This window comes from Leucoraja erinacea, chromosome 3 (assembly GCF_028641065.1).
Source record: "Leucoraja erinacea ecotype New England chromosome 3, Leri_hhj_1, whole genome shotgun sequence".
Classification (NCBI taxonomy): domain Eukaryota; kingdom Metazoa; phylum Chordata; class Chondrichthyes; order Rajiformes; family Rajidae; genus Leucoraja; species Leucoraja erinaceus.
Window position 1 is genome coordinate 92,171,357 of NC_073379.1, and position 19,922 is coordinate 92,191,278.

The following is a 19,922-nucleotide window of genomic DNA, read 5'->3' on the forward strand; positions in this document are numbered from 1 at the left end:
TTTCGACACAGAAGGTGACTTTGATAGAAGAAAAATGTACCTGAGAGAAATATCTGATTAGCCTACAAACTGAGCAATTTAATCAGAGGAATGCTCCCTGTGTAGTAGCTGTGCAAGAAAATAGATTGTAATTCTGTGGATGGAAAATTTATATTTACACGCTGCGTCAATCACAAGCTCCATTCTTTGTGTTGCTCGTTAAAAATACAGAGCGTGAGGCATGCCTTTATTACTGGCTGGTGATCACTCTGAACAAATCTATTTCATTAACTTGGATCTGGAAGCAAATCATCTTGCCAGGTGGTTGGGTCATTTCATTTCCTTATCGTAAAAAGACCAGACAGCTATCCCCAGGCCTTATGCTGCAGCTTGTGATTCCATATCAGAGTAATCCAGAATGTAATTAATCATGGTGGTAGACACCGAACATATATTGTAGAGCCAAGCCATACATTTAGTTTTAAGACTTCCATTGAGTAAAATATTTTAGTGCAAAACAAATACAACTTAGCTTTGAAATCCCTTTTAAGCTCTAAAATAATTGGTATACTTCATTATACAACAAAACAGAAAAGTATGAACCCGCTCTATTCCAGGCAAGTGCACCGTGTTGCACTTCGGGAGGTCAAATGTAAGAGAAAAGTATACAGTAAATAGCAGGACCCTGAAGAGCCTTGACGTATCAAGGTATTGCGGAAGGAAAGTCCATCGCTCTCTGACAGTGGTAACATGAGTGGACAGAGCAGTAAAGAAGGTGTACAGCATATTTGCCTTCATCAGGGTCAGCATCATTATCAAAGTTGTCGTCATGTTCCCGCTGTAGTATTTGAAGTATTGTGGACATTTCTGGTTGCCACATTTTTGGAAGGAGGCAGAGGCTTGGAGAGGGTATAGGGTGATTTCACTAAAGGTCTTTAGTGAAATCACCCTATATATGAGATTCAAAAGGATGTTGCCTGGATTGCACTGTGTTAGACATATAGATAACAAGGACTTTAGACTCACCAAGTCTAAAGCTATAGCTCCCCCTCTGCCACTGGATTCTTGACTTAATGACCGACAGACCACAATCAACGAGGGTAGTAGGTGACAACACGTCCTCCCCAATAATTCTCCACCCCCTACTATGGTCCCTCATGACTATACAACCAAATTTGGCTTGAACACCATCTGCAAGTTAGCGGATGACACCACTGTGCTAGGCCGAATCATGAACAGCGATATGACGGAGTACAGAAGGAGATAGAGAACTTAATGACAGGGAATCAGGACAACAGCCTCTCCCAACTGTACCACAGTATGGTATGGCAACTGCTCTGTCTCCGACCGGAGAGCACTGCAGAGGGTGGTGAAAATTGCCCAACGCATCACCGGTTCCTCACTCCCCTCCATTGAGTCTGTCGAAAGCAAGCGTTGTCTGCAAAGGGTGCATCGCCAAGGACTGCTCTCACCCCAACCATAGACTGTTTACCCTCCAACCATCCGGGAGGCGCTACAGGTCTCTCTGTTGCCGGACCAGCAGGTCCAGGAACAGCTTCTTCCCTGCGGCTGTCACACTACTCAACAATGTACCCCGGTGATTACCAATCACCCCCCCCGGACCCTAATGCATGCAAATAGATGTATTTATTGCTCATATTCTATGTCGCTCTACCAGGGAGATGCTAACTACATTTCGTTGTCTCTATACTGTACACTGACAATGACAATTAAAGTTGAATCTGAATCTGAATCCCTTAATGTCAGCAAGATGAAGGAGCTAATTATTGACCGGGGAGCTTGGTGGAGTACATGCTTCTATCAGTATCAATGATGCAGAAGTGGAAATGTTTGAGAGCTTCAAGTTCCTTGGAGCTGATGTTATCAATGATCTGTCATCGACCAGCCTTCCTCGGGAGGCTGGGGACATTTGCACGTCTCCAGTGACTCTTACAAACTTGTACAGGTGCACTATAGAAAGCATAATGTCAGGCTACATTAAAGCTTGGTTTGGGAACAGCTCTGCCCAGAACCATAAGAAATTGCTGACAGTTGTAGGCCAGTCCAGCACACAGACCAAGCTTCCCACCAATTACTCCATCTACGCCTCAAGCTGTCTTGCAAATGCGGCCAACATAATCAAAGACTTGTTCCATCCTGGCAATTCCTTCTTCTATGTGCTCCCATCCAGTGGCAGTTGCAGAAGCTTGACATCACCACACTCTGGAACAGCTTCTTCCCCTCTGTTATCAGGCTTCTGAATAGTACTCCCTGAAGCTAGGGTACTATCCGATTCACCTCTACCTCATTGTGGATATTGGACTTTAACTAAAGAACTGATGTGCTACAATGAGCTACAATGCTGAGAACTGTACTTTGCACTTTGTATCTTCCCTTGTGCTCTATCTATGGTGCTTACGTTTAACTTTTTTGTATTTTTATGTGGCAAATCTGATATGTTTGGAAACGTTGACAGAACAAAGCTCTTCGCATGACAATAATAAATCTAAACGTAACCCTAGCTATAAGGAGGTCTGAACAAACGGGTGGCTTTCCCAGAAGTGTCAGATGCTGAGGGCAACCTGTCAGATGTACATTAAATGAAGAGAGTGGTAGGGTAGATAAGGTAGATGGTCAGAATCATTTTCCTAAGGTGGAAATGTCAAATACTGGAAGGTATACATTTAAGGTAAGAGGGGGAAAGTTTAAAGGAGATTTATGAGACAAGTTTATTTTATAAAGAGAGTGGTAGCTGCCTGGAATGTGTTGCCAGGGGAGGTGAGGAAAGCTGATACAATAGCAATTTATAATAGGCATTTAGACAAGCACATTGAGGGGATGAGATGAGTTTAATTAAGCATCATAGTCAGCACAGACATTGTGGGCTGAAGGGCCTGTTCCTTTGCTGTACTGTTTCGTATTCTATGTTTATGACAAATTTGCAGTTATGAGAAATGAATATACTCTTATCGGTTGCCAGCTACAGGGAGAATTGAAACGTCTCATATTACTTTATTCTCATATTACTTTATGTTTACAGATAGCATAGGAAAGTACAGTGACATCCATCAGACTATTAACAGTGCAAATGTCCTGCACATTGGAATGGAGGAGAGCTATCTTGAGGAAAATGGCAATTGCTAGTGGTGAGTCAAAGATCCATTCAAGTCATCTGTAAAAACATTTTAAAGATTCAGGATAATTAAAGATAACTGGCATTTCAAGATGAAAAGTAACTCAGAAAGTCCTTTAGAAAGTGACATCTCAACATAATGCCAAACTTCTCTGAGCCTGAAGAAGTGGAAAATAATGATTCAAGATGAAGGTTGAAGAAATCTGCAAAGCTATAATGACAGAGTGGCCACACATTCTAATCCTCGGGGCTGTTGAAGTGGAAGTGGCAATGAAGGGTTCAGTTTTATAAGTTTGTTTTCAATAATTGTATACAGACCACCAAGCAGCAGAAGGGAGATTGGGGATAGCATCAAGCAGGAAATTAGGGATGCAAAGGTACAGCAGTTATCATGGGTGACTTTAATTTACATGTCGATTGGGCCAACCAAATTGGTAGCAGCGCTGAGGAGGAGGATTTCCTGGAATATATACGGGATGTTTTTTAAACCAATATGTAGAACAGGGGTCGGTAATCTTGTTCTGCATAGGGCCGGGACGCATGTATGTGAGCGGATGGCAGGCCACATCTATCACATGTACACATCCCGCCCCGGATGGCAGGCATCAAATCACATGTTCACAGAAGGTAGACAAAAATGTTGGAGAAACTCAGCAGGTGAGGCAGCTACATGCAATCCTTGTGTGTCTCACCTGCTGAGTTTCTCCAGCATTTTTTGTCTACCTTCAATGTTTCCAACATCTGCAGTTCTTTTTTAAACGTGTTCACAGAAGGTGCCTGGCCGCTGCTCAGTGCGACTGGCTGCTCCTCAGGGCGCCCAGTGGGGGGATACAAAATCCGCCTGCGGGCCGGATGATTTCGGGTTACGGGCCGCATTCAATGAGGTTCTGCCCTGGTTTGACACACCAAGAGCAACTCAAATTTTCCCATCTCCACCCATCTCCACCCCTTTCTGCTTTCCACAGAAACCATTCCCTCCGCAACTCCCTGGTCAACTCGTCCCTTCCCACCCAAACCACCCCCTCCCCAGATACTTGCCCCTTCAACCACAGTAGATGCAACACCTGTCCTTTTGTCTTCCCCCTCGACTCCCTCCAAGGAGCCTGATAGTCTTTTCAGGGAATAGAAACATAGAAACATAGAAATTAGGTGCAGGAGTAGGCCATTCGGCCCTTCGAGCCTGCACCGCCATTCCAATTGATCATGGCTGATCATCCAACTCAGTATCCCGTACCTGCCTTCTCTCCATACACCCTGGTCCCCTTAGCCACAAGGGCCGCATCTAACTCCCTCTTAAATATAGCCAATGAACTGGCCTCAACTACCCTCTGTGGCAGAGAGTTCCAGAGATTCACCACTCTCTGTGTGAAAAAAGTTCTACTCATCTCGGTTTTAAAGGATTTCCCCCTTATCCTTAAACTGTGAGCCCTTGTCCTGGACTTCCCTAACATCGGGAACAATCTTCCTGCATCTAGCCTGTCCAACCCCTTTAGAATTTTGTAAGTTTCTATAAGATCCCCTCTCAATCTCCTAAATTCTAGAGAGTATAAACCAAGTCTATCCAGTCTTTCTTCATAAGACAGTCCTGACATCCCAGGAATCAGTCTGGTGAAGCGTCTCTGCACTCCCTCTATGGCAATAATGTCCTTCCTCAGATTTGGAGACCAAAACTGTACGCAATACTCCAGGTGTGGTCTCACCAAGACCCTGTACAACTGCAGTAGAACCTCCCTGCTCCTATACTCAAATCCTTTTGCAATGAAAGCTAACATACCATTCGCTTTCTTTACTGCCTGCTGCACCTGCATGCCTACCTTCAATGACTGGTTACCATGACACCCAGGTCTCGCTGCATCTCCCCCTTTCCCAATCGGCCATCATTTAGATAATAGTCTGCTTTCCCGTTTTTGCCACCAAAATGGATAACCTCACATTTATCCACATTATACTGCATCTCCATCAATAGTTGACTAGCACCTCCTCCAACCTACTTTATTGTATCCACTGTTCCAGGTGTCAACTACTGTATATCGGAGAGACCAAGCGCTGGCTCGGCGATCGGTTCACTGAACACCTCCGCCCAGTCCCTAAACCTACCTGATCTACCGGTTGCTCAGCACTTTAACCCCCTCCCATTCCCAATCTGGCCTTTCTGTCCTGGGCCTCCTCCATTGTCAGAGTAAAGGGCCTGTCCCACGCCGATTTTTCCGGCGACTGCCGGCATCATTGACTGACGTATCAGGTCACCAAAAACGTTACGCGTGATGCGGTATGATGCGGCATGATGCGGTATGATGCGGTATGATGCGGTATGATGCGGCATGATGCGGTATGATGCGGTATGATGCGGCATGATGCGGTATGATGCGGCATGATGCATCGTGATGACGTATTGACTAGTGGTGTTTCCTCAGGTGTCACAACATTTTTTTTGTCGCCGCTGGATTTTGAAATGTTCAAAATCCAACGGAGACTGCCGGCAGTCGCCGAAAAAAATCACGAAGTGGGGCAAGCCCAGCGCAAATTGGAGGGAAAGCTTGGGTAGCTTACACCTCAGTGGTATGAACATTGATTTCTCAAACTTCAAGTAGCCCTTGCTTTCCCTCTCTCTCTCCATCCACTCCCCCTTCCCAGTTCTCCCACCAATTACACTTTATCTCTGTACTGCACACTCCCCTGACATCAGTCTGAAGAAGGGTCTCGTCCTGAAACGTCACCCTTTCCTTCTCTCCAGAGATGTTGCCTGTCCCGCTGAGTTGATCCAGCATTTTGTGTCTAATTCCACAACTATTCTTTGATTCCTTCCAAACCAATTTGGAATCCAATTGGCAGGTTCATCTTAGATTCCTTATGATCTAACCTTCCAAACAGACTCTGCCGCTCAACATTTGCATCTTCCTGCCTAATGCTCCAATGTTAGCCTTGCTATACTTTAGGACCCTAAATTGTGTGCCAGACCTATCCTTCTGCAAAGCTGTAGTAAAACTTATAGAATTATGGTCATGGGTCCCAAAGTGCTCTCCCCCCACTGAGGTCAATCACTTGCCCTCCCTCATTCCCTGAGGAGATGCCTTCTCTATTAGGCCTCGCTATATATTGATTGAGGAAGCCTTCTTGGACACATTTAACAAATTCTATTGCATCCAAATCCTGTATAGAAACTTTCAAAAGTATTAAGGGGTTGGACAGGCTAGATGCAGGAAGATTGTTCCTGATGCTGGGGAAGTCCAGAGCAAGGGGTCACAGTTTAAGGATAAGGGGGAAATCTTTTAGGACCGAGATGAGAAAAACATTTTTCACACAGAGAGTGGTGAATCTCTAGAATTCCCTGCCACAAAATGTAGTTGAGGCCAGTTCATTGTCTATATTTAAGAGGGAATTAGATGTGGCCCTTGTGGCTAAAGGGATCAGGGGGTATGGAGAGAAGGCAGGTACAGGATACCGAGTTGGATGATCAGCCATGATCATATTGAATGGCGGTGCAGGCTCGAAGGGCCAAATGGCATACTCCTGCACCTATTTTCTATGTTTCTATGTTTACATTATGGGAGACCTAGTCAATTTAGTAAAGTTTCTTTATTGAGAAGCATAATTCTCGTTGAAAGTCAGGTGTAAAGTCAGAGAATGCTGGATAAAGCATTTGTGAAGAGAGAAACAGTTAAATGACCCTTCAACAGATTACACCTTGAATATTTCATCTTTTACATGAACTGTTGTTTGGGAATGACTTGGATCAGCTCACACTCTAATAGATCTAGAAGAAATGTCTGCAAGTGCAAAGGGAGTTTTTTAAGCAGACCTCATGAAGATATAGGGATGAATGGTAGCACCAATAACCAGTCGTTGGTTCCTTTGTCATTTAATTAAAACATTAAAATATGTAAATTGCACTGTTAGGTCTTGCGTTGCCCTTCAAACCACAAAGGAGCATCCAATAACATTAAACCCATGTTTTTCATTTTACAAATCAACTTTCCTAATTATGTTTTTCACTGCACTAATACATTTGGGACATGATTATATGCTTCACTTATGATGTGGTTATATTTCATTCTGACTTTACCTTTTCTGTTATTAGGTCAGTTGACAGAATCATAATTTATCCTCAGAAAGATCACACAGCTCCAAGCAATTTCCCTGTCCTTCACAAAGCCCTGATGTCCTTTTGGCACTTTCTACTTTTATTGCAGATTTTCAGCTTTTGTCGGTTTTTTATTTCTAATTCTTATTTACTTGCTTTCCTTGAATGCTTTTTAAGAGTATCCTGTCGGTAGATAATTGTTTTGTTTTGCCTTTATAATTTAATTTAGTTTAGTTTTGAGATACAGCGCAGAAACAGGCTCTGCGGCCCATCGAGTCTGCACCGACCAATGATCCGCGCACATGAACACTATCCTACACACACTAGCGACAATTTTACATTTATACCATGCCAATTCACCTGCAAACCTGTACGGTTTTGGAGTGTGGGAAGAAACCAAAGAACATGGGGAGAACGTACAAAGTCTGTATAGGTCATGGGGAGAAGGTCATGGGGGGAACGTACAAAGTCCGTATAGACAGCACCCTTAGTCAGGATCGAACCTAGGCCTCTGGCGCTGTAAGGTAGTAGCTCTACTGTTGTGCCACTATATTGCTCCACTTTCCCTTGGTATATTTTTTCCTGCTGTGGTACCTTTGCTTAAATGGGGGAGGAGGTGATACCTAATTTTCTAATGTGGCTCATTCCAATCTCATACGTCTATGTGTTCAGTACTCAATGCCTCGTGCTGCAACTCCTTCTTGCAGGGATTTGGCTTATTAAGCTCATGTGGCACACTCATGGTGCAGTGGTTTCTTCCGGATGCACCGGTTTTCCTCCCACATCCCAAAGACATGTGGGTTTGTAGATTAATTGGCTTCCATGAATTGCCCCTAGTATATAGGGAGCAGATGCAAACGTGGGATAACATAGAACTAATGAACAAGTGATTGATTGTCGGCATGAACTTAGTGGGCTGAAGGGCCTGTTTCCATGCTGGATCTTTCAATCAATCAATCACTCACAAGCCAGCCAGTAGTGAATAGAAAGAGGAAATTGATAAAAGCCCCATCTTTTCTCTACTCAGTATCACCAGGTCAACTGATTAACGCCAATAGCAAATAAAACTCCATGGAACACAGTGCCGACTGTCATTTTATTATCATTTGTTTAGAGTTTGTAGCCAAAAGGAATTCATATTGTGTGGGAAGGAACTGTAGATGCTGGTTTAAAAATAGACACAAGAAGCTGGAGTAACAGCGGGTCAGACAGCATCTCTGGCGAAAAGGAATAGGTGAAGTTTCAGGTCGAGACCCTTTTTCAGATTGATATTCATATGGTATCATTGTCTATTAAGGCATCATGTAGAGCAACTAGAGGCTATAATCTGGTTATATCAGAGGCTCTAATTGATCTTAATATAGTATCAGTCTCGACTGTTTCTCGACTGTAAAAAGTTTAGACAGTACTTGATCTTCAAACACCATATTTAGAAAATTACTAGTTTTCATTCATACAATCACAAGGTCATAAGGTCAGAAGGAATAGGAGTAGAATTAGGCCATTCGGCCCATCAAGTCGACTCCGCCATTTGATCATGGCTGATCTACATGTATCTCTCCCTCCTAACCCCATTATGCTGCCTTCTCCCCATAACCCCTGACATCCGTACTAATCAAGAATCATTTTAAATAAATTTCTCCTCATCTTCCTATAAGAACATCCTTTAATTCTGAGGCTATGACCTCTGGTCCTAGACTCCCCCACTAGTGGAAACATCCTCTCCACATCCACTCTATCCCAGCCTTTCACTATTCTGCATGTTTCAATAAGGTGACCCCCTCATTCTTCAAAACTCCAGTGAGTACAGACCCAGTGCTGGTAAATGCTCATCATCATCACCTACTCATTCCTAGGATCATTCTTTATACCTCCTGTTGACCCTTTCTGAGCCAGCACATCCATCCTCAGACACGGTGCCCAAAATTGCTTAAAATATTCAAAATGCCGCCTTACCAGCGCCTTCTAGAGCAGCAACATTACAAATCTGATTTTGTATACAAGGCCTTTTAAAATAAACTAGACCAAGTGCGGACTCGTTGGGCCCCATCCCCCAACAAAATATTCCACCACTGACCCATAGCACCCAACTGCGCAGGCACGGTTGAGGGGTTCCTGCTGTGACGCCCGTTGTGACATGAGTCATGGCAACCCTCCCCCGACTGCGCCTCGCCATCCCTCTCCCTACCCCTATCCTCCTCTATTCCCCCTCATCCTCCAGCGCTCCATTCCCCTCCTCTTCACCCTCCTTCTTCTTTCCCCTCTCCTCCTCTCCACCCCCACTCCCTACCTCACTTCTCCCTCCTTCTCCTTTCCCCTACCCTCACTCACTCCTTCCCTCCATAAACCCTCATTCCTCCCTACCACCCTCCTCTCCCTTTATCTCCCTGCTCCTGCACTCCTCACCTCCGCCCTATCCCACTCCTCCCACTCTTCCTCCTCACCTCACCCACTGCCCTCCTCTCCCTCTATCCCGCACTCCCCTCCTCCTCTCTCTCTATCCCCCCTCCTCCCCCAAACTCGTGATTTTTGAATGTAAATGAGATTCGGGATCCCACTGTGATGTCATTGTGAATTAAAACACTTTTGAAGAATTTGAATAAAACAGATTTTTTTTTTAAATCGCAAATGTTTTATGTAAATGAGATTTGGGGTCCCATTGTGATGTTATTGTGACGTTGAGCACTGCTGACGGGCAGAGAAAGTGAAAAAGTGGTTTGAAAAGTGATTTTTGTAAAGTTTAAATTGCAATAACTTGTAAAATATAACAGCAATCTGAACGAAACGTGTTTCTTTAACATCACAGGACAATGGTGAGTAAGGTGGGCCAAAAATTGTAGTGCTATCGTGTACCGTTTTGGCATGATTTTGGAATATCGTGCACACACACGCATACACACATAAATACATACATACAAACAAACAAGATGAGAATTTTAGTAATATACTAGACAAAATGCAGACCTGTTGGGTCTGCTCCCCCAATGCACCCGTTCCCTACCCATAGCCCCCATGGGATGCGTAGTCCTCCAACTCAAGCCATTCCTAAACGTAAGATTCCAGCACTCCCCTGCCTCCCTCAGCAGTGGGCTTTAAAAAAACATTCCAATTGCACTTGCCTGAGTGTTGCAATAGCAATTCGCCCTCCCCCTCCTGTGAGGTGAAAGGTTCAGTGTTCCTGGGTTGCAACATTGTATTCTAAGTGTGTTGGAAGCTGGCAGGAATGATTTTAACAGTAAAAATCTTGTGAAAGTTGGCATTTTTAAAGCTTTAACCGCGAATAACATGAAATATAGGATGAAATCTTCAGTGAAGCCGATCACTGCAAGCCAAGCCATTGTGAATTCATCAGTTGAAGCTGGTCGTTTTAAATTCAAAGTCTTTTGATTTTTTTAAACTTTAATCAGTAATGTCGAGAAATAAAGCATAAAATGTGAATTAGAATATGTAAAAATCTTGTGAAAGTTGGCTTTTTCAAAGCTTTAATTGCAAATAACGTCAAATATAGGATGAAATTTTCAGTGAAGCTGATTACTGCCAGCCGAGCCATTGTGACGAGACAGTCGTTTTAAATTCAAAGTCTTTTGATTTTTAAAAACTTTTAAACAGTAATGACTTGAGAATAATTCGAGAATGACTCGTGATCAGCCATAATAATCTTGAATGGCGGTGAGTAGCCGACTCCTGCACCTATTTTGTATGTTTCTATAAGTCAAGAAATAAAGCATAAAATGTTCAGTGAAAGTGACCTCTGCCTAGAGGGGAAAAATGTCAATCAGAATATGTAAAAACGTAATCGTTATCGCATAGTGTTTTTGCAAAGATGTAAAGACAACCACATATACACACACACACACACATATACACACACACACATATACACACACATACAAGATCAGAGTTTTAATAAGTATATGATAGATGCTAATTTGCTTTCTTTACTACCGATTCGACTTGCAGATTGACTCATTGGCAATCCTGCACCTGCACTCCCAAGTCCCTTTGCACCTCTGATTTTCTGGATTCTCACCCCATTTTGAAAATAGTCTATGCCTTTATTCCTACTACCAAAATGCATGACTCAACACATTGCTACACTCTATTCCATCTGCCACTTCTCTGCCCACTGTCTCCAGTCCTTTTGCAGAGTTCTTGCTTTCTGCAAACTACCTGCCCCACCACCTATTTTCATATAATCCATAAACTTGGCCACAAAGCCTTCAATCCCCTCATCTAAATCATCAATATACAACGTGAAGAGTAGCGGCCCCAGCACCAACCCTTGCGGAGCTCCACTAGTCACTGACAGCCAAGCAGAAAAAGCCTCCTTTATTGCCACTCTTAGTCTGCCATCCAGCCAACCTTCTATCCATACTAGTATATGCCCTTTGATACCGTGGGCTCTTCCTAAGCAGCCTAACATGTAGCACCTTAAGGCTTTCTGAAAATCTAAGTAAACCACATCTGCTGACTCTCCTTCGTCTGTCCTGCTATTTACTTCTTCAAAAAATTCCAGCAAATTCCAGTCCATTTTATCTTCGGCCTATTTTATTGTGAACTTCTAAGAACTCCTCATCTTTTATAATGGACTATAAAATCTTGCCAACCACTGAAGTCAGACAAACCGGCCTATAGTTCCCACTATTCTGCCTCTTTGTGCAGTGGGGTAATATTGGCAATTTTCCAGTCATCTCGGACCACCCCTGACCCTAGTGATTCCAGAAATGTCACTATTAATGCCTTCACAATCTCTAAAGCCACCTCTTTCAGAACCCTAGCGTGCAGTCCATCTGGCCCAGGTGACATCCACCTTCAGCCCTTTCAGCTTCCCAAGCAGCTTCTCCCACGCAATAGCCACTCCTCTAACTTCCACCCTCTGATCCCTTGAATTTTAGGCCCGTTGCTGGTGTCTTCCACTGTGAAGACTGATGCTAAAATGTTATTCAACCCCTCTGCAATTTCTTTATTCCCCATTATCACTTAGAAACATAGAAACATAGAAATTAGGTGCAGGAGTAGGCCATTCGGCCCTTCGAGCCTGCACCGCCATTCAATATGATCATGGCTGATCATCCAACTCAGTATCCCGTACCTGCCTTCTCTCCTTACCCTCTGATCCCCTTGGCCACAAGGGCCACATCTAACTCCCTCTTAAATATAGCCAATGAACTGGCCTCAACTACCATCTGTGGCAGAGAGTTTCAGAGATTCACCGCTCTCTGTGTGAAAATAGTTCTCTTCATCTCGGTTTTAAAGGATTTCCCCCTTATCCTTAAGCTGTGATCCCTTGTCCTGGACTTCCCCAACATCACTTCTCTTGCATCATTCTCCAGGGGCCAACATCCATTCTTGCCCGTTTCTTGCTCTTTATATAACTGAAGTGAATATGGTGAATTGGTGCAGCAGGAACAACCTTCTCCTAAATGTGAACAAAACCAAGGAGATTGTCGTCGATTTCAGAAGGAAAATTCAGCCCAGTCACACTCCACTTTGCATCAACAACTCAGCAGTGGAGCAGGTGAAAAGCATCAAGTTCCTGGGGGTGCATATAACGGACACCTTAAACTGGTCCACAAACATTACATCTCTGGCAAAACAGGCACAGCAGCGGTTGTACTTCCTCCGCAGGTTGAGAAATTTACACCTCCACCCTCCCATCCTCGCCACTTTCTACAGAAGCACAATTGAGTCGGTCCTGACCAGCTGCATCTCCACGTGGTGCGGCAGCTGTACAGCTGCGGACTGGAAGTGCCTTCAGAGAGTGGTGAGGACAGCGGAAAAAATCACTGGGACTTCTCTTCCTTCCATCATGGACATGGGGTACAAGCGCTGTCTGATTAGAGCTAAGGGCATTACCAGAGCCCCCACACACCCACAATTTGGACTGTTCATACTACTTAACTCTGGGAGGAGGTACCGCAGCATGAAGAGCGGGACAACCAGGTTCTGCAACAGCTTCATCCCCCAGGCCATAAGATTACTGAACAATCAAAAAAAACCGAGGCTAGAACTTTTTAAATATCGTCACTTTTAAAAACTTTTTAATATATATTTATTTTACAGAACCATGCGCATGACGCATTTTTATGGACGCACCTGGAACTTTTAACTTTTAACTGATTTTGGAGAGTAAAATGCAACGAAATTTCGTTCAAGGTGCACTGTGTCTAGGTGTATATCTGAATGACAATAAAGTTTTCATTCATTCAAGCAACTCTTGCTATCTCTCCTCTTTTATATTATTGGCTAGCTTACCTTCGTATTTCATCTTTTCTCGCCATATTGTCTTTTTAGTTACCCTCTGGTGTTATTTAAAAGCTTCCCAATCCTCTGGCTTCCCACCAATCTTTGCTAATATGCCTTCCCTTTAAGTTTTATACTGTCCTTGACTTCCCTTGTCAGCCACAGTCGCCTCTTTCTCCCGTTTGAATCTTTCTTCCTCTTTGGAATGAAAAGATCCTGCATCTTCCGGATTATTCCCAGAAATTCCTGCCATTGCTGTTTCACCGTCATCCTTGCTGGGGTCCCTTTCCAATCAACTTTGGCCAGCTCTTCCCTCATGCCTCTGTAGTCCCCTTTGCTCAGCTGCAATACCGACACATCCGATTTCACCTTCTCCCCTTCAAATTACCCATTAAAAATTATCATGTTGTGGTCACTCCCTCCTAATGGTTCCTTTACCTTGAGTTCCCTTGCAGAATCCAAACATGATACTGAATATGCAGCTTGTATAAGAGGGACTTCTTGGAGCTGATATTATGTGGTTGGATTTTACTTTTAGTTATAGAGGTACAGCATGGAAACAGTCCCTTTCGGCCCACTGAGTCTGTACCTACCAGCAATCACCTGGTGATTCTATCCCACACACTAGGACAAATTTACAGAAGCCAATTAACCTGCAAACCTGCATGTCTTTGGAATGTGGGAAATACCAGAGCACCCAGAGAAAACCCATGCTGTCACAGGGAGAACATAAATCTCTGTACAGACAACACCCATAGTCAGGATCGAATCTGGGTCTCTGACACTGTGAAGGACCTGCCCCACGAGCATGCGACCTGCATGCGGCAAGCGCGACCAAACCGGTAGCGGATTCCGTGCGGGGGCCGCGCGGAGGTCGAGTGATCCACGTACAGGGCCGGTCCCACCAGCATGCGCCTGCATGCGGCAAGCGCGACCAAACTGGAAGTGGAGGTCAAGTGAGTGACGTGAAATTCGAGCGAAGTCCACGGGGTTCGCACGTGACGTACGGCGTCAAGACGCCGCGTGCGGTGTCAAGACACTGCGCATGCCCGTCGAGGCGGTGCATATGGCCTCGACGCGGCTGCGGGCCGGCAGGCCGTTGCCGCGCAGAATTTTTTAACACAGTCAGTTTTTCAGAATCCCGCGCGTATCGGGACCAGCTCCGCACAACTCCATACGGCTCCGGCTATCAAAGTGGGACCACGTTAGGTCGCGCTTGCCGCATGGAGTCGCATGCTCGTGGAACAGCCCCGCAAGGCACCAACTCTACCGCTGCACCATTGTGCTGCTCATGGCAGGACTGATGATATTTGGTCTGTTTTTGATCTGGCAGATATAACAGTACTGTCGAGCTAGGTCTATTTTCCTAACCAGATAACCATATAACAATTACAGCACGGAAACAGGCCATCTCGACCATTCTAGTCCGTGCCAAACACATATTCTCCCCTAGTCCCATCTACCTGCACTCAGACCATAACCCTCCATTCCTTTCCCGTCCATATAACTATCCAATTTATTTTTAAATAATAAAAACGAACCTGCCTCCACCACCTTCACTGGAAGCTCATTCCACACAGCCACCACTCTCTGAGTAAAGACGTTCCCCCTCATATTACCCCTAAACTTCTGTCCCCTAATTCTCAAGTCATGTCCCCTTGTTTGAATCTTCCCTACTCTCAGTGGGAAAAGCTTATCCACGTCAACTCTGTCTATCCCTCTCATCATTTTAAAGACCTCTATCAAGTCCCCCCCTTAACCTTCTGCGCTCCAAAGAATAAACCCCTAACTTGTTCAACCTTTCTCTGTAACTTAGTTGCTGAAACCCAAGCAACATTCTAGTAAATCTCCTCTGTAGTCTCTCTATTTTGTTGACATCCTTCCTATAATTAGGCGACCAAAATTGTACACCATACTCCAGAATTGGCCTCACCAATGCCTTGTACAATTTTAACATTACATCCCAACTTCTATACTCAATGCTCTGATTTATAAAGGCCAGCACACCAAAAGCTTTCTTTACCACCCTATCTACATGAGATTCCACTTTCAGGGAACTGTGCACAGTTATTCCCAGATCCCTCTGTTCACCTGCATTCTTCAATTCCCTACCATTTACCATGTACGTCCTATTTTGATTTGTTTTGCCAAGATGTAGCACCTCACACTTATCAGCATTAAACTCCATCTGCCATCTTTCAGCCCACTCTTCCAACTGGCATAAATCTCGCTGTAGACTTTGAAACTCTACTTCATTATCCACAACCCCACCTATCTTAATATCATCTGCATACTTACTAATCCAATTTACCACACCATCATCCAGATCATTGATGTACATGACAAACAACAGTGGACCCAACACATATCCCTGTGGCACCCCACTAGTCACTGGCCTCCAACCTGACAAACAGCCATCCACCATTACTCTCTGGCATCTCCCATTCAGCCACTGTTGAATCCATCTTGCTACTCCACCATTAACACCCAACCATTGAACCTTCTTAACCAACCTTCCGTGAGGAACCTTGTCAAAGGCCTTACTGAAGTCCATATATACAACATCCACTGCTTTACCCTCATCAATTTCCTGAGTAACCTCTTCAAAAAATTCAAGAAGATTAGTCAAACATGACCATCCAGGCACAAATCCATGTTGACTGTTCCTAATCAGACCCTGTTTATCCAGATGCTTATATATATTTTCTCTAAGTATCCTTTCCATTAATTTGCCCACCACTGACGTCAAACTAACAGGTCTATAATTGCTAGGTTTACTCTTAGAACCCTTTTTAAACAATGGAACAACATGCGCAGTACGCCAATCCTCCGGCACTATTCCCGTTTCTAATGACATTTGAAATATTTGTGTCATAGCCCCTGCTATTTCTACACTAACTTCCCTCAATGTCCTAGGGAATATCCTGTCCGGACCTGGAGACTTACCCACTTTTATATTTCTCAAAAGTGTCAGTACTCCCTCTTCTTTGAATCTCATAGTTTCCATAGCTACTCTACTTGTTTCCCTTACCTCACATAATTCAATATCCTTCTCCTTGGTGAATACCGAAGAAAAGAAATTGTTCAATATCTCCCCCCCATCTCTTTTGGCTCTGCAGATAGCTGTCCACTCTGACTCTCTAATGGAACAATTTTATCCCTCGTTATCCTTTTGCTATTAATATAGCTGTAGAAACCCTTTGGATTTAATTTCACCTTACTTGCCAAAGCAACCTCATATCTTCTTTTAGCTTTTCTAATTTCTTTCTTAAGATTCTTTTTACATTCTTTATACTCCTCAAGCACCTCATTTACTCGATACGGTGGGCGGCGCGACTCTGGTCAACAGCGGCCGCTGCAGTCTGTCCGCGTTTTATTATTTTCTGTCTGTGTTTTTATGTAGTTTTTGTTATTTTTTGTTGGGGTGTGTGTGTGGGGGGGTGGGAGGGGGGGGGGGGAAACTTTTTAAATCTCTCCCTGCACGGGAGACCCGACCTTTTCTCGTCGGGTTTCCGTTGTCGTTGGGGCCGCAACGAGGAGCGGCCTCCAACAGGAAGAGACCGGGGACTCTGGTGCTACGACTCACCGTCACCGTCGCGGGGCTGGCCGAGTCAGGAGCGGGTGGAGCGGTGGAGGAGCGCTGCTGCTGCTGCTGCTGCTGCTGCTGCTGCTGCTGCTGCTGCGGCCCGACCGGAGAGTCGGAGGCTCCAACGGCAGGTCTGTGGACGGCGGCACCGGGAGCCCGCGGGTCCCTGGAGGGAGACCGCTTTTCAGGGCTCTCGCAACGGCGACTTCCCCCGCCCAAGTTGCGGGGTTGAAGAGCTCCTGGAGCGGGGCCTACATCACTGCCCCGCGCGGCTTGGAATGGCCGCGGGACTCTGCGACTGCACGCCGGGGGCTCTAACACCAAGACCCGGTGTGCGACCTTGCATCACCCGGCGTGGCTTTAATGGCCGCGGGACAATCGCCATCGCCAGCCGGGGGCTTTGACTTTGACTCTGACATGGGAGGGGGGGGAGAGTGCAGTGGAGAGATAAGTTTATTTGGTCTTCCATCACAGCTATGTGATGGATGTTTATGTAAATTATGTTGTGTCTTGGGTCTATGTTTTTGTAATGTATGGCTGCAGAAACGGCATTTCGTTTGGACCTCAAGGGGTCCAAATGACAATTAAATGTATCTTGTATCTTGTACTCCATGCTGCCTATAATTATTGTAGATCTCTCTCTTTTTCCGAACCAAGTGTCCAATTTCCCTTGAAAACCATGGCTCTTTCCAATTTTTACTATTTCCTTTCAACCGAACAGGGACATAAAGATTCTGTACTCTTGAAATGTCCTCCATTTCTCTTCCACATCTTTCCCATAAAACAAAATGTCCCAATTTACTCCTTTTAAATCCTTTCGCCTCTCCTCAAAGTTAGCCTTTCTCCAATCACAAATCTCAACCTTAGGTCCAGTTCTGACCCTCTCCATAATTATATTGAAACTAATGGTATTGTCATCACTGGTCCCGAACTGTTCCCCAACGCATACCTCTGCCACCTGACCCATCTCATTTCTTAACAGGAGGTCCAGCACCGCCCCTTCTTTAGTAGGTACATCTATGTATTGCTGCAAAAAACTATCCTGCACACATTTTACAAACTCCAATCCATCCAGCCCATTTACAGAATGTGTTTCCCAGTCTATGTGTGGAAAGTTGAAAACTCCCACAATCACTACCTTGTGCTTACTATTAATATCTGCAATCTCCTTACATATTTGCTCTTCCAATTCTCGCTCCTCATTTGGCGTTCTATAATACATCCCTATAAGTGTTGCTACCCCTTTCCCACTTCTCAGTTCCACCCAAGTAGCCTCCCTAAACGAGCCCTCTAATCTATCCTGCCAAAGCACTGCTGTAATATCTTCCCTGATAAGCAATGCAACACCTCCACCTCTTGCCCCACCAATTCTCTCACACCTGAAGCAACGAAATCCTGGAATATTTAGTTTCCAATCACAGCCCTCCTGCAACCATGTTTCACTGATCGCCACAACATCATACTTCCAGGTGTCAATCCAGGCTCTAAGTTCATCCACCTTTCTTACAATGCTCCTAGCATTAAAATATACACATTTAAGAAACCCACCCTCTCTTATTCTCTGTTTATTTGACTTTTTCTTCTCTCTCCCCTACATTTTGGGTCAGAGTGCTACCATTCTCTGCCTCCTGCCTCACACACTGACTGCTAGCTTTCCCAATTTGATAGTAAAATTTAAATTGCTAGAATCCCAAAACAAAAACAGAATATCTGAATGCTCAGTAGGTCAGGCAGCAGCTGTGGAAAGTGAAAGGGAGCTACTATTTAAGGATGAATGCCCTTCGTCAAAAATTGCCACAGATTCTGAGTTTTTTTAGCATTGGCTGGTTTTACTCCTGTTTTAGGTGATGGATTATATTCAGCTGAGCAAATCCAACATTTGGAACGTGGAAACTGCTGCAGGATTCCCTTCTGGACGACATAGGGCGACATTTATTGGGCCCTATTAATCTGGTGTTCTTTTTATTCAATTGCTTGCAATATTGTTGCTTCCAATAATGTTAGATACTTTCCCCAATTTAAACGAGCCAGCTATAACTGTTTAAGTTTATTCATAGGCTAGCATGGCAACAGGTGAACTATTGTAAAGCATCTTAATTTACAGATGTTAGTGATTTAAGCAGACCAGAGATGTTACATTGTAATCAGGGAATCTGAATCTTAGCAAGATTGAGTTTATTGTGTTGCAAAAGTTGCATCTCGGCTTTCTCTGGCATGATAATTCTACAGTTTGCCTTTGCTTATAGATGTCAAGTCACGTCAAATTAAGTTTATTGTTATATGTACAAGTGCGGTGAGGTACAAGTACAATGGTAATATTGTTTTATCAAGTGTAATGATGCTGGCAACAAGAGGAAAAATCATGTTCCAAACTCATTGAGGTAGGACTTTCACACAGGGACTGGCAGGGACAGGTTACAACGTATCTGTTCCCCAGTGTCTTGGAAATGAAGAAAACTTGCCTGAGACACTATATTAGGCACTCTGTTTTCCTTTTTCATTGTGTATTACTTGTTGTACTCATGTGTGGTTTATTTGTACTGATGTATGATATGACTTCAGCATCTGCAGTCTTTAATTGCTTGTAATAGACTAAAAAACAGTTTTTACCCCACTGCTATAAAAGCACTAAATGTGGCCGCCAAGGAACGCAGGGGCGATACAGACTAAGGGACTGTGGTAACGGTGAAATCGACAGAAGGATGGAGGGTTGGGTGTGTATGCGTGCTTTGTCTGTGATTTTTATTTATTTGCTTATCTTTATTATTTTACCGTGGATGTTTCGTTAGCTTTAGAAATGTTTGAATGCTGCACTGACTGGCTGACATTTTAAATTTCGTTGTACATGGCCCATGTTACAATGACAATAAAGAAACTATTCTATTCTATTCTATTCTATT